Raw genomic sequence first — 15594 nt, forward strand, 5'->3', positions numbered from 1 at the left:
CGCCTCCCCGCCCCCACCCGGGCCGGGCTTCCCCGCCCGTCTTCCAGTCGCCGCTTCTGCTGCTCAGCTCCGCGCCCTGCAGCCCGCCACCGCCGCGCCGCCCGCCGGGGAGAGAGCTTTTCCTTCCTTCCGCGCTCTCGAGGCGGATCCGGTGAGCTCGCTCTCTTTCGAACATTCCTCTCAAGGGACTTTCCCCTTAGGCCTGAAAATTCCCAGTTCGGAGCAGGACTGGGCCGAGAGCAGGGCAAACACTGAGGCGGGGCCTCCCGGCGGGCGGTGCAGGACGCGGTACCTGGTGGAGCCTGAGTCAGCAGGTTTGCAGGCAGCCCCCTTCTTCCTAGGAGCCCCCAAGCAGCCCACCCCTCTTCTTGTCTCCGAGTTTGGGGGCCGGGGGCAGAGGCCAGAGGCTGGCTACCTAGCCAGGAGGGGCGGGGCTGTGTGTGGGACTGGGACCTGGGAGTTCTGCAGGGTGCCAGGAGGCACCCCTGCACTTGACCTCTGGGTCGTGTCAATACTGGCTGGCACCCTGCTCCCTCCTGGCCGCCAAAACCCCGAGCCATTGGCACCCGGGCCCTAGATTGCCCCTTGGTGTTTTTGGAAATGCTTTTACTGAGAAAATGAGCCACATTTTGTCTCTACACAGAATGACTGAACGGAATCTAAGGAGATGAGCCTGAGGCACAATGCCTACTTCAGGAGCTCTTTCTTGCTTCTTATGATTCAATGTCTCAATCCCACCGCGAGGGGAATATGTGATGGTGGCTGGTCCCCATGAGGCATCTCCAGCCTCAAGCAGGGACTTCACACCTGCAGGCCCCTGCGCAGGACTGGCCTCTCTGCTTGCACCCATCCCGCCTGCCTTAAGGCAGACTCCCCTCCTCTAGGCTGAAACCACACCACACCCTCCGCCAGCCGAGCCTCCGTCCACTCCCCTGGACGATCCATGGTCCTTTTTCTGAATTCCCAGCGGCTCTGATAAGCCGTCATTGGTGAATTGATTCATGCTCTACATTAGTCTAAAAAGCATTTAAAGTGGTACTGACAGCTGTGTTCTGCCCCCATTCTGGACTGAGTCCTCCTTCAGGCCGGTCCCATGTCCATGTATCTCCCCATCAGCGGTGTCTGGCACCCAGTGAAGAGCAACGGAGTGGAAAGAGGCCATTAGGGAGTCATTCATTGGGCAGGCGTGCACCGTGGGGTGGCTGCCTATGTGGCAGGCACTGTGCTAGTCGCGGGGATGTGATGGTGGACAGGCGGCCATGGTCCCTGCTTTCACGGGCCTGGGAGCAGGCAGAGCTAAGAGCCCTGAGGAAGGAGGCTGAGGGCTTACCTGCTGCAGTCGTGTTTGTCAAGTGCTCCCAGTCCAATAACCATGCGAGATAACGGGTCGATACCACAGTTCTTAGGACTGATAAGCCGTTACAGGAAGTACAATAACGTGTCGAGATAAACCTCTTGACTCGTTGGAACGGAGTCAAATGTTACCTGCTTCCTCCTCCACCAACTCAACTCTGTCCCAGACTCAGGGAGGGCCGACAGCGCTGCGCCTGCAAGGCAGCCCTAATCCCTGATCCCGAGGCCTGGTCCCCATCCCCCCAGCTGGAATTCTTCACCTACCCCGGCCTGGATCCTGCCCCCACAAGCTGTCTGACCTGGAGCCCTCTGTCATTTGCTGTGTGGCTTTGGACAAACCTCTCTCAGCCTCAGTGTCTTCATCTGTGAAATGGGGACGTTAATTTATCTTTCTCACCAGCGTTCAGGAATGAATGGGGCGATGCCTGAGGTGTTTAGCACAGACCCTGAAGTGCTATACTTCTTTTCTAAAAAACAAACAAACAAAAATCAACTATTTTTATTGACTTCAGAGAGGAAGGGAGAAGGAGAGGTAGACATTCCAGTGACGAGAATCATTGATGGCTGCCTCCTGCACGGCCCACGACCCAGACATGTTCCCTGACCGGGAATCGAACGGTGACCACCTGGTTCATAGGCTGACACTCAACCCCTGAGCCACACCATCCAGGCTATCCTCCTCATTATTATTTCCTGTCCACTCACATGGGTCTTAAGCTGTGGCACAGCCTGGGGAGTCCCGATGCCATATGCAGTCCCAGCTCTGCCGCTCGTTTGCTGTACAACTTTGGACAAAGCCTTTCATCCTCCGGAGCCCTCCTTTCTCTATTTGTCCAACGGCCATGACAAGCTTTTCCCAAGATGGTGGTGAGACGCACAGCTGACAACGGGGGTGTCCAGGGCAACGAGCAGCACCGAGTGCTTGGTTAGGAAAGAAGCTGTGGCCGCCGGAGCTGCGGAGAGGAGACAGGGCCCTGGGTAACCTGACTGCCAGCTGTCTCAGCTCTGGAGAACGTCCGGCCTGGGGGCCGTGTCCTTCTGTCCTGCCCTGCCAAGGCAACTGCAGGCAGGACTCAAAATTCAATAAGTCTCGCCTTGGCCGGTTTGGCTCAGTGGATAGAGCGTCGGCCTGTGGACTCAAGGGTCCCGGGTTGGGGGGCATGTGCCTTGGTTGGGGGTATGTAGGAGGCGGCTGATCAGTGTTTCTCTCTCATCCATGTTTCTGACTTTCTGTCCCTTTCCCTTCCTCTCTGTAAAAACAAACAAACAAAAAATCAATAAAATATATATTTTTTAAATTCAATAAATCTAGGTGTGTTTTTTTTCACAGCAACATAATTTTGAAGTTAATCGTTTTGAATGGCCCAAGAATGATGTTATAAATATGCAAATGGCTCTTGGCAGCAAAAAGGTTCCCCACCCCAGCTGTAAAAAGGGAATTAGTGAATCTGCCTGACCTCAGACCAGCTTTACCACCAAACAAGGGCACACCGAGGCTGGCAGGGCTGGTGGCGAGCCCCTGGGCACCTCTGGGCAGCACCTCCCACACAGAGCACTGAGCGGGACTCCTGCCCTCTGCCCCACGGTGGGCTGGGAGACCTGGGGCGGGCAGGGCCAAGCCAGCGGGATGGTGTCCCCTGCACGGGGCTCCTTAGCTGTTCTCACCCGCACAAGCTTGTACGTGCCCATCCGAGGGCAGGCACAGTGGGGACCCCAGAACGAGAGCTTTTGCACCCTATCTTGCTGGGATGAGTGAAGGGAGGCCCGGACAGGTGCAGCCCCCGCTGCGGGAGTCACACGTGACTTGGCACGGTCTGGGTGGGGGGCCTCCCTGGTGGGATGAGCGGCTGTGCTCGGTGCTGACTACCGCTGCAGTCATGTCCGGAGCCGGTCCTGGGGGAGGCGCGGAGGAATCTGGAACAATCTGAGATTTGGGTTTCAGTGATTTCCTAACGTAGCGCCATCAGGGAGGGAGCGCTCAGCTGCCGCGGGAGGAGGGCAGGAGGGAGGACCGGAGGGCCCGCGTGTCAGAGGATGAACTGAGGGCGGGAGGAGAGAGGTCCGAGAGAGAAATGGAGATGGATGGCAGGAAGTGGGAGGAAGCCTCCTTTGCTGGTTGTCAAAATGTCATTTCCTTGAAATTATTTGACAGGCCATTTCCCCTGAGAACTTTTACAGGGAGTCGAGTTCTGTCACAAAGGGCTTGTTCCTTTTCTATCCTTTCCTTCTTTTCTTTCTTTCCCTTTCCCCCCTCCTTCTCTATTTCTGCTCCTTCCCTCCCTCCCTCCTTCTCTCTCTCTTCCGTGAGAGTGGCCCGTGGCTCTTTGGGGAGGGGCTTTAGGAGCCTGGGCTGCAGGGACACCCGGCCGTCCTGTCCCGTGTTCGCTGCCGGATGCTGCAGAGAGCGCCAGGGTGCTCAGAACCCCACATCCCCCTCCCGCCCTGGGGAAGGTGGCAAAGCAGCTTCTTTGTTGTGAAGTTTCACCTGGAAATATTTTCCCATTGATTTTTAGAGTGAGTGTGTGAGAGACACAGAGAGAAACGTCAATGTGAGAGACACATCGATTGGTTGCCTCCTGCCTGCACCCCAACTGGGGGCCCGGGATTGAGCCTGCAACCGAGGTATGTGCCCTTGACCAGAATCGAACCCAGGACCCTTCAGGCTGTGGGCTGACACTCTATCCATTGAGCCAAACTGGCTAGGGCTGGACTGGCTTTAATTACGTGGAAAGATGGCTCCCGGCAGCTGGCTCCCCAGGGCTGCCGTGGAGTCCTCGTTTGGAAAAGCACCAGGCAGATGTGGAGACACCTTCCCCCAGCGGGGGAGCCGGCTGCCCCTCGCCCTGCCGCCCAGAAACACCGGCCTGGCCTCAGGGCCTGGTGCCGGGAGCCTGGGAGCTGTCTGTCCTCCGCCCAGAGCACTCTGCCACCGCCAGGCCGGGCACTGTCCCTGCCCGGGGTGGCTCTCAGAACCTCCTGGAGCTGGGCACTGACCCGAACCACCCAGAGGTCACTTTTGCACACGGACTTGGCTTCCCAGGGGCCTCCCTCAGCTGAGGACCCTCCTGAACGAGTCTGTTCCCACCGCATCGGAAAAGGAAGCCAGGAGGATGCTGTGCCGGGGGTGTCTGCGGCCCACTTCCTGTCTGCGGCCTGCGTGACTTCGGAACAAATGAGGCAGAGAATTACCTGGAAACCGGAAGGGCGGGCCTGTGCACGGTCGTCGTCACAGACGCAGCCACCCGAGTCCCCGCTCCCCTGGCCCGATGCTCCAGCCCACCGAGCGCCAGGCCGCCGAGACTGGCACGGCAGGGGCGGTCCCCCAGGCCTGGGGCTGAGGATGGGGACGTGTCTGGGTGCCCGGCTGCTGGAAGTCACTGAGGGAGCCATGACCCGGAGCAGTGAGCCCGGGGGGTGGAAGGGTGCTTCGGCCTCAGGTGATCTGAGGCTATTCCTGGCCTGTTGTCTGCTCGGTTGCCAATGGGAAGGCCAAGAAGAGGCTTCCTCGCTGAGTGCCAGGCTGGGCGGGGTGGGGAGAGGAGGCTTTGCAGGGGGCCCTGTGGGGGGGGGGGAGGCCCCAGGGACTCCCCCTGCAGCTTACAGCATTCATCTCTGCGGCTGCCTACGCCCCTGGCCAGGCCCCAGCCCAGCCCCTTTCCCTCCGCTGGTGCTGGCACCCTCCCCAGGGGGTAGGAAGGGCCAGCAGTGGCGCATGGGGACGTGGGGACGCAGTGTCATCTCCTAGGCAACACTGCTTGGGTGACATCCCTTCTCTGCCTCCTACTAGCTCTGTGACCCTGGGTACATGACTTCACCTCCCTGTGCCTCAGTTTCCCCCTCTGTAAAATGGGATAACAATGGCACCGTTCTCATAGGGCTTCTGTAAAGCTGAGTTGTAAGAACCTGTCAGCGGTGGCGCCATCATTGTTAAGGAGCTGGTGAGGCCGAGGGCACTGCACCTGCTGTCTGCTCGGTGCCCAGGCTCAGCTCAAAGGAGGCTCCAGCTGCTGTGCTAATGAATGCCTCCAGGGCAGTGCCCAGCCTGGGAGCAGCGGGGGGAGGTGGAAAGGGGGGCACGGGGCCAAGGCTGCTTCCTCTCTGCTGTGAATGCTCCTCAGATCCTGGGGAGCGGGGAGGGAAGGACAGGGCCGGCTCACATGCCCTCGGAGCCCTGGAGATCCGACAGGAGCAGCGGGCACTGTTTCTGGGAAGCTGCCTCCCTCCCCCTGACCACAGAGGGCCCACGGGGCTGCCACTCATCACAAAGCCCCACTGGGAGCCCCGCACGGCTCCCGCCCCTCGCGTCCAGCTGCTGGTGCTGCGGGCAGAGCAGGCCGGCCATCGGACAGGAGTCAGGAGCGGAGGCCGGAGACCGGCAAGGACACGGTGTGGCGGGCGGGCTTAGAGGACAACTCTGTTCACAGAATCAAGTTCCCTCCACGAGGCTCCGGTGCCCACCTCCGTGCTGGAAGCGGGCAGAGGCCAAACGAGGTGCCCTGGCCTCCACGGGAGAGCAGGAGGGACACGGGTTGGCTTCAGCTCAGCCCTTTTTCTTCACCCTCCCCTGGGGACATGCCTTTTAACTGATCACAGAGACAGAGGGAGGGAGAGAGAGGGAGAGAACAAACACGATGTGAGATAAACTCCAACCAGTTGCCTCCCGCACTTGCCCTCAACCAGAGATCAAACCTGAACCCAGGTGCGTGCCCTGATCCTGAATCGAACCCACAACCTTCTGGTGTACGAGACGATGCTCAAACAACCGGGTCCCCTGGCCGGGACCAGCCATGGGCTCGCTAACAGGGCCTGCAGCAGCCTGCCGGGATGCTCGGCGCCTCAGGGCCCTGGTCTGTAATATGGGGATTATGGCCGTTGTGACCTCACGTCCTGAATGGCAGGATCAAATTAGACATTTCCTGGGAAACACTCCACCCTTGGACTCTCCTGCCGCTGGGGGCCGTCATCAGAACCGGAGTTTGAGTTTCAGGTCGGAACTCTGCGTTCAGGTCCCAGATCGGCTCGTTTCTCGCTGCGAAACCAGGGGCCAGGCCCCTCGTCTGTCCAGTGGGAGTAATACTCTCCGCCTGGGCGCGTCTGTGAAAGGTCAGTGCGGGGTCTCCCGGCTGCAGAGTGGACGCCCAGTGAGTGTCCGTTACAGCGGTTCGCAGGAGTGACAGCGATGAGATGGCCAGAGGCCCCGGAGTCAGCCCGGTTCGCGTGCATCTTCTGTTCCACGGGCTGTAGCTTCCCGGCTGCAATCGCAACAAGTATTTGCTGATTGACCCAGGAAGACGGACCCTGGATGCTTGTGACACCACCCCCTGAAAAAGCTGGAAACCCCAAGCCTCCCCAGGCCCAGCCCCGACCTGCGCTGGAGAGGTGGCCTGTCTCCCCTGCAGCCCTCCGCGCCTCCCTGCAGCCTGCCCCCTCCCCTTAGGTCAGATATTTGCTTCCCTGAAAGCTCATAAAACACTGTTTCGCTGAAGTGTGCTTTCACTTACGCCAGCAGCCCGTCATGCCAAAGTTATTTTATTATGAAGAGAGCAGAACCGCGTAGAATATTTTTAGAAAATAGAAATCATATTTCATTTCTTTCTTGAATGAACTACATGCCTGATTTTTTTTAAGTCGACTTCAAATAGGGGCCCTCCTGGAGCTGAGTTTTGGGGGCTCCTGGAATGTCAGACATGCTGGGGGAGTGAGGGCTGGGAAGGAACATTGGAGCCGGGCCTCTGACACCACCACCATTCCCCGGGACAGTCATTACTCATTCTGTTAATGAACAATGAGCACCTGCTAATTGCCAGGCCCCAGGCATTCTGGCTAAAATCATTGACCAGAGCCACCCCTCCCCTCAGGCTTGTAAACACAGGGCTCCCACACAGAGAACCGTGCTGGTTGGTGTTAGGAGGAGGTGCTTGGGGTGGGCAGTCAGGAAGGCTCCCCGGAGGCGGCGGCCCTGGAGCTGGTTAGGAGCAGAAGTGCACTAGGTGCAGAGAGGGCGAAGGGACAGTCAGAGGCGGGAACAGCACACAAAGGCCTGGAGGGTGAGCGGCAGTGTAGCGGGCTCTGGACAACTATTCTGGAATGACTGCAACAGGAAGGTGGACAGGAGTGGGAGAGAGGCCAGGCCAGACCCTTCCTCAGTGCCTGCGGGGCTTACACCTGACACTGGCTTCACCCGAGGAAGCTGGGGTTTGACGGATCCTATCCATCCACTCAGGAGTGTTTTCTGAGCGTGGGACGCTGTCCTGAGGTTCTGAGGGGCCGTGGAGAGGCAGGTGTGGTACGCGCATGGCCTTCTGTCCTCAGGAGAGGCGGCATCTGATCAGAGACTTCACCGAGGGAGAGGCTGAACAGATGGAGAGACAGAGGCGCCTGAAGGAGCAGGGTCGGGGGGCGGGGGGAGAGCAGGGCTAAGATAAGGATGCCAGGAAAGGTCTGTGGGTCGGGAGGAGGGATGTTTCCCCTTTGAGGTCAGAGATGTGGGTTTGAAGAAGGAAAGAGGTCCAAGAAGCTAAGTGCTGATGAGAGAAGCTCGGTGCTGGGTGGTGGGTCCAGGTGGGGGAGGGAAGAAGTCACTGCTTCATTCAGCACACTAGGCCCGTGGTGAGCAAACTGCGGCTCTCGAGCCACATGCGGCTCTTTGGCCCCTTAAGTGTGGCTCTTCCACAAAATACCACAGCCTGGGCAAGTCTATTTTGAAGGTGTCAGAAGAAGTTTAAGTTTAAAAAATTTGGCTCTCAAAAGAAATTGCAATCGTTGTGCTGTTGACATTTGGCTCTGTGGACTGATGAGTTGGCTGACCACTGCACTAGTCAACGATGCTGAGCACTGCGGGGACCAGGGAGGAGCCAGGCATCCTTCCCACCCCGGGAGCTCTCGGCTTTTTCTTCCCGGCCTGCTGCGCCCCCCCTCCAACCCCCCTCTCAAGTCCTCATGATGCAATCATGTCTTTAAAGGCCAAGTGTCCCCTCCTCAGGAAGTCTGTTAGCTGCATTCTCCCTCCTCGGGACCCTGGGGTGCTCTGGTCTCTCTCACATGTGTGTCTCCCTTTTTCTGGGTACACTTAAAATATATATATATATATATATATATATATATATATATATATATACACACACACACACACACACACACACACACACACACACACATATAATTGATTTCAGAGAGGGAGACAGAGAAACATCAATGATGAGAATCACTGACTGGCTGCCTCCGGTATGCCCCTGACTGGGATCAAGCCTGCAGCCCCGGGCATGTGCCCTGCCCGGGAACTGAGCCGTGATGACCTCCAGTTCATTGGTGGGTACTCAACCCCTGAGCCAGGCCCGCCGGGCCTGTGCACACTCTTCACCTGTCCTCCAACCAAGCTGTGAGAGGCTTGAGGACTGAGGCAGCTTTCTTTCTCCCCCAGGTCCCGAGTACGCTAGTGCTCCATAAATGGACGAAGGAAGGAATGACTTTCAAGAACCCGGGTCATCTTCAACCTCTGGCCTGTTCCTTATCTGAGCAGCAAGCCCACTGTGGCCTGTCCCAGGCTGGCTGCCGGTCACATGCTCGTCACGGGCCCTCTGCACGGTGGTGAGGTCATGGCCCGGCAGGCTGCCCGGGCTGCGGGTGTGACTGCCGTCAGAGAGCCCAGGTCTGGCAGCCCCCGGGGCCCGGCAGGCTCACCGAAGGCTCCGAGACGCGGTGCTCACCAGGTGCGGGAGCCGCCCCGAGCCGGCCTCCCTCGTGGGCTCTGCTCGGCCCTCGGGGACACCGACAGCCGCGTGGGTCCCTGGTGGGTCGGCCGGCGGAATGGGCTGGGACAGGGGTGCCCCGGCCCATTCAGGGGCCTCCCTCCCACTCTCCGCGTTGCTGTCTCGGTGCCCAGGAAGCAGGCTGGGAAGGGAAAGACCTCTTCCTGTCAACAAGGACTTTCCGCTGCGACCCGACCCCCGGCCCCGGGGGGAGTCACCCAGGGCAACAACCCCTCCAGCCTGCGGAAGAGGCGGCGCTGCTTTGAGGACCCAGCTCCACCAGACGCCTCAGTGGGAGGGGGTGTGGTCTTCCAGCGAAAGAGGGCTCAGAACCGCTCCCTGACCCCCCAGAGGGGGTGGTCTCCAAAGCCCCCTCTCCCCCGGGGCCCTCGGTTTGACCTGCAGGCCACACTGGACTGATGTTCTTAAAATGACCTTACACGCAGCTCCCACCGCATCAGTTTGCTTCGGGTCTTTGGAGGCTCCTCTCTGACTCTGGAGGCAAGTCCAAATGCTTTAGTGTGGCCCCGGCCCCCCCTTTGAACTCTATGCCCTCCATGCCCCTCACGCCCTGCGCCCCAACCAGGGTGCCCAGGCCGCCTCCATTTCCTGTCACCCCCTATGCCGGAATGCCTTTTCCTTCCAGTGAACCCCCTTTCCATTCTCACATCATCCATCCACCTATTCAAATATCTGCCGAGCACCTTCACATGCCGAGCTCTGGGCCAAGAGCCGAGGTTTCTGCTGCCAACAAGTTGGACAAGGCAAGGGCCCACAGACATGCCAGGCCTGTGCAGGGGGCAGAGACATACACGGGCCCTGCAGAGGAGCGAGGTGAGCTCCACAGAGGGCGTGCTGGAGGAGGTGGCCGCTGGCTTCTTGACGAGGAGTTAGGTGGGCCAGGGGAGCAGGGAGAGGAGGGGCGGCAGGAGGCTGGGACCTGTGGAAGCGGAACGTAAAGGCCCGAGCAGGGGACAGGGCCTCCTAGGACTGAATGCTGGTCACAAAGTCTGGACGGGTGTGCGGGGAGTGGCCAGAGGAGAGGCAGCAGCACGCGCAGTCTGTGCCCCGTCCTCAGAGCCGCTGGAGACCCAGGCAAGCGTCGGCAGAGGCTCGCAGGGAGCTGACCGCGCCTGGACGGTGCAGTGACTGGGCGTGGCCCGGACGGCAGGAGGGCCAGCGGCAGGCCCGGTCCGGGAAGGGGCGTTTGTGTGCTCTGGGCAGGAGCAGTGTTGGCTTAGTCCAGGGATGGCCGGGGAGCTGAGGCAAAGGGGGAGGGTTTGGAGCTCTTTCCAGCCAATAGGGCTCGGCGATTGCTCAGGCACTGGGGGGGGGGGGGGGGGGGGGGGGAGTCCAGGTGGCCCCCAGGTTTCTAAGGGGGTGGTCAGGGGGCCCTTTTGCTGAGAGGGGCAGGTGTGTGTGGTGGTGGGGGGGTGATGTGCTCAGTGTGAGCTCGGGAGGGGCCGTCGGGGACCGCTGTGAGTGTGCCCCGGGCGGTGGCCAGGCTAGATCTGTGCTGCGAGGTCTGTGCTGGGCGGACCTGGGGCCCCGCTCTATATGGCCACTGACCTGGGAAGGGTGAGCGTGCCCTCCTCCGGGAGCCTGCCCTGCTCCCCGCTCCCTGCGCCGGCCCTTGCCTCCCTGACAGCACAGCTGCTGGAGCTTTTTAGCTTTTCTCGAAGAATAAACTCTGTGAGTTTCCAACACAGATTAATGCTAACAACCCGGATCAGATCCTGTCACTCCCCTGCTCAAAGCCATTAGTGAGACTGACCAGAGAATGTCCAGAGGCCAGCAGTGTCCTCAGGACAGGATGGGAACTGGCCCCCACAGAGAGGCGGCGGCAGAGACGTTTGAAAAGGGGGACTTAGTGGGACTTGAGCGGCTGGGTGTGGGCTGAGGGAGAAAGGGGAGGCGAAGCTGTTCCCAGCTCACCAGCCTGACAGTTCAGATTAGAGGGCGAGGAGGAGCAGGCTGGGGAGGAAGAAAATGGGGCAAGTTTTGGACCCACTGAGTGTGTGGGGGTGCCCGCACACCCCTCGCTGGAGGCTTCCAGGACATCACAGGACTCTGGGACCTGAGGCTGGGTCAGGTTATTTGTGAGGCAGCCCCACCCTCACCCCTCACCCTCAAGCTCCTGTCTCACCTCAGGGCCTTTGCACATGCTCTCTCCTCCACCCAAAACTCTCTCCCCTCCGACCTTCACGGGGCTCAGGCCCTCAAATAACTGGGGAGTTCATCTGGAGTCGTGCCTGACCCCATCGTGCTAACTGCCTACTTGGCCTTAATTTGCATCAGAGCATTTACCACCAGCCAGCGTTCTATCATCGAGCTGTTTGTTTTTCTGCTTCCACCACAGGAATGTGTCTTCCTCCAGGACAGTGGTTCAGTCTGTCTGCTTCACCTTCCCCGAGAAGGCCCCAGAGGAGTGCTCAGAGAGGGCACGTGGTGAGCGCTGGGAACGGATGACTCACGGGGAGAGGGTGGCATTGCTGGGCCAGCAACAGTGGCAGGAGGCGTGTCTCAGTGGAACCAGAGCCACCGACAGGGCAGGAGGAGAAGGGTCTGGGGCAGAACTTGGGGGCTGCAGCATCAACGTTGCAGGCAGGGGCGGGGAGAGGCCAGTGGAGCATGGACCTCGTACAAGTATTTGTGTTTGCACCTCATACGGGAGCTCAGGTAGAGGGACAGTGCCAGGGTGCCAGGGAGCTGTGAGTTGTGGGACGGAAAACACAGAATGCTCTGGCAAAGTCCCTAGGAGGCCCTGGTGGCAGCTTCTGTGCAGGGTGGGGACAGACTCCAGGCCCAGAGGGAGTGGCCCTGTGATTGGAAGGGGAGCTGAGACTGTGTGCCAGGCCCAGGGGTGATCACTGGGGTGGGCACGGACGGCAGGTGAGTTGTGCAATGGATGAGGACCTGCTGTCTGACCTGCTCTCCTGGCCTGGCCTTGGCAGTGAACTTCCAACACAAAGTAATCTCAACAGCCTAACTCAGATCACGTCACTCCCCTGCTCAGACCCATTAGTTAGGCTAAAACCCGTGTCCTCAGTCTGATAAACAAGGCCCTGCAGGCCGACCCTGCCTTCTGGTCTGACCCCGCTCCCCACGCCCCGCCCTGCTCGCTCCTTCCAGCCGAACAGGCTCCGCTGGTGGTGGAGCCAAAGGCCTCCCTGCCTCCTGGCACTGGCACAGCGCTCCTTGCCTGGCAGCTGTCCCCCGGATCGGCACCTGGCCCTCCCCTTCCCACAGCCAGGTCTCGGCCGTCACCCCCTTAGAGGCGTTTCCCGTCCCTCTAAGGGACTCAGCCCACCCGTTGCCTTACCTGCTGTTTTCCTGAAAGGCGATAAGTTATATTTATAATATACCGCATGCGGACTCCTGTCTGTGAGTGTGGTGGTGCCGGCAGTGTGACCCAGGACAGGAATGCTGGGCTCAGAGCCGCACAGCCACGGAGGAGGCGTCTGTAAACACTGTGCTGAGGAGGTTTGGTAACCGAGTGATCGGATCTGTAAAGCCAGTCTGCAGAGAGCCCTTATGTACATACAACGGCTCTTCACAGTGGCCTTGCCAAGGGCACCCTCAGCTCACACAGAGCCGGCCTAGGATGGGAGCAGCAGCCCAGGCAGATGCGCACAGACCACACCCCACGCCCATCTCGCTGAGACCCTGCGGACCCTCTACACTCAGAGCAAACCCAGACCCTCCCTCCCTTCCTCCTGGTCCAAGTGGGAGAGGAGAAGACCGGAGAGAAGTCAGGTGTGCCAGGGAGGAAGGCTGGGAGGGAGGAGGAAGAGGAAGCTTGAGGAGCCAGGGCCGAGGGTGGGGCACCCTCTTCTAGGTCTAGAGCCTGGAAGGGGCACCTTGGATCTCAATGGTCCACTTCCTTCTCCAGGGGACAGAGACTTGCCTTGGGAGGAGGTGCCCTTGATCATGAAGCCTGACCTTCTGGTACTTTCTCCCTTCTGGCACCCCCCCCCCCCCCCCCCCCGCCAAGTTTCTGGGAATTCCCCACTTCCTGGTAGGAAAGTCAAGCCCTGGCGGGATTTTCCTCACCCCAGGAATCTAGGACACTTTCCAGCTTTTTCCTTAGCTTCACCCCCTGCACTCTGCCCCAGGGGTGGACGCCCTCTCTGCACATCTCCCCGACACGGGAGCAGGTCCCGTCCTCTCCTGGAGGTGGCTGACCCAGGGGCTGACGCCACTGTGAGCACACAGCCTTCCGAAGCAGCGGGAGGAGTTCCCACTGTGTCCCAGCCCCGCCCCCCTTCTCCAGCGAGCTCCTGACCGCCTCTGCTGGGGAAGCGTCCCTTGTCCCTTCCCTGCCTGGCCTCGTGCGGGGAGAGTGGCTCCAGGCTGGGCTGGGAGGTCTTGGTCAGTCGGCCAGCCCGGCCAGGGGGCCGTGGGGATTGCAGTGACACTGGATCTGGGTCTCGGCAGCAGTCACATGGACCGTGAGCACTGTCTGGGCTGAGCCATGTCCGGGCCAGCTGCTGGCTCACAGTCCCCGGAGAACCTGCTCATCCCAGCATCCCGCTCTAATTCATTTCAGCGACTACTGCCTGGCCAGCCCAGCCCGAGGCACAGGAAGGGACGGGAGCGAAGCACAGCAGACACAGCTCCCCAACACACACACGGGGTGCTTTGGTCCCGTGCTCTGGGGGGGGGTCGGGGTGGACTCAGAGATAAATTAAGCATCTTTCGGAGCTCAACAAACTTGGATCCTAGCAGGGGAGACAGACACGGTCTGGAAACTGCATGGTGGCATTACCTGGTCCTTCTCCGCCTTGGCAGGGGCCATGAATCGGTCACGCTTTGTCATCACCTGTCAGCACCCCCCATCCCCACCCCCCACCCCAGAACATGAGCACCTGGAGGGCAGGGACTGGTCGGCTCTCTTTGCATCCTCAGCATCTCACACAGCTGATCATGTTTGCAGAAGATGTTACACGAACGACTTCTAAACAGTTACCTGTTATTATGAGACTGCAGACACACACTAAAAGGAGATCTCAGAGGTGCTGGCGATCTCACGCCTCGTTGTAGGTAAAGGGCTGGCTCATTCTAAGCGGGAGGGTCGGGGAAGGCACCAGGGAAAGGGCATGGGGGCAGCCACGCCCTCCAGGCCGCCAGTGCACAGCAGAACAGCATCCAGCGGAGGGGACAGCAGATGTGAAGTCTCAGAGGCCGGAAAGGACATGGCTTGTCACAGCCCACGCAGCCCGTGGAGGGAGGGAGGGAGGGAGGGAAGATGTGGGGGGCAAGGACCCCGGGCCAGGCCAAGAGCAATGGTGAATACCACTCTAAGGGGTTTGACCTTTGCTCTGCGGACAGATCCCTGGGAAACGGGGGATGGCATCACGTGAGCTCGGCGGTGTTCCCGGGAGACGTCAGGAATGGTTGTGTGCAGGGTCTATGTCGAGAGGGCATGACCAGGCGTGCCCTTTGCTTGGCCCTGGCTTCGTAGGAAGTTGGAGAACCGGGGAGAGTCAGGGCTGGGTGGGGAGGGCATGAGTGGAGACATCACTTAGAAAGCCACTGTCACGTTAGCAAGCAGATGACAACAGTATGAATCAGAACAGGGACAGCAGGAAGAGGAAGATGCAGCAGTGATGACCCATCAGATGGAGAAAGTGAGGCTGCAATTTCCAGCCAGAGGGGCTGGAAGCACACAGAGAAGGGGCAGGCTGTGGGGCTGGGGAGGACATGAGGCACACCCTGCTGGTAGGCGGTCCTCTCTTCCAAAGCGAGCGGATGATGGCGATGGATGCCTCCAGCTTAGGAGGACTCAGAGGACTGACTGGGCTGCGTCCAAAGCTTACACACAATCCCTTTCTACAATGGAAATACTCACAGTCCCTCCCAGTCCTCCCCCCCCCCCCCGCCTCCCTTCCTCCCACCCACCACCCTAGCAACCCATGTGGCCTGACAAACAGGGAGGCGTTGCCAGGAGAGGTAAGATGTGTGGAGGACACCACGGATGACTTCAGTGTCCATGAGTGACGGAGCCCACACCCTGGCCTCTCTGTTCTGCTGGCCCAGCTCGGAACCTTCTGTGTCCTGGCCACCCACTCCCATCGCCACTCCCCAGACGTAGTCACCAGCCAGCACTCCCCACCTCTGAAATCACTAACTCTGACCTCCTTCTCTCCTCTCTGCATATTCACCCCATCACTTCGCCTACACCTGTCCACAGACCCCTCTACTGTCTCCCAACCCAGCAACCCCCTTCTTTCTCCACACCCATCTCTCTCACAGCATAGATTGCACAACTCAGAACTGCACTCCTTCTCCCCCATGACGTAGCCCCTAGTAGAAACCCCACTGCGCATGAGCCAGCTCGAAGCTGCCCAGATCCACCATCACTGGTGGTGGCCCAGCTCGCCTCGATCCTCGACGCTGCCTGCTCTGTTTTCCCTAGTCAACACCTGTTCAGGTCCTTGTGCATCTACTTCTGAAAGCCTTATCCCCGTCCTCAAACCCTCAACATATTCCC

At 59.7% G+C, this 15594-nt stretch overlaps 2 long non-coding RNA genes across 2 annotated transcripts; one reads left to right on the forward strand and one right to left on the reverse strand.

Annotated features, from left to right (window-relative positions):
- The first annotated feature begins 23 nt into the window (after positions 1–23).
- LOC123652978 lies at positions 24–1390 on the forward strand. The gene is made up of 2 exons (XR_006742579.1): positions 24–151; positions 644–1390. It is a non-coding gene; the product is annotated as an uncharacterized LOC123652978 (long non-coding RNA).
- On the reverse strand, positions 561–13693 carry LOC123652979. Its single transcript, XR_006742580.1, has 3 exons — positions 13658–13693; positions 12930–13056; positions 561–573 (listed from the first exon to the last, which is right to left on the reverse strand). It is a non-coding gene; the product is annotated as an uncharacterized LOC123652979 (long non-coding RNA).
- Between the last annotated feature and the right edge of the window lie 1901 nt (positions 13694–15594).

The sequence above is a fragment of the Pipistrellus kuhlii genome, unplaced genomic scaffold (genome assembly GCF_014108245.1).
Source record: "Pipistrellus kuhlii isolate mPipKuh1 unplaced genomic scaffold, mPipKuh1.p scaffold_m20_p_24, whole genome shotgun sequence".
In the NCBI taxonomy this organism is placed as follows: domain Eukaryota; kingdom Metazoa; phylum Chordata; class Mammalia; order Chiroptera; family Vespertilionidae; genus Pipistrellus; species Pipistrellus kuhlii.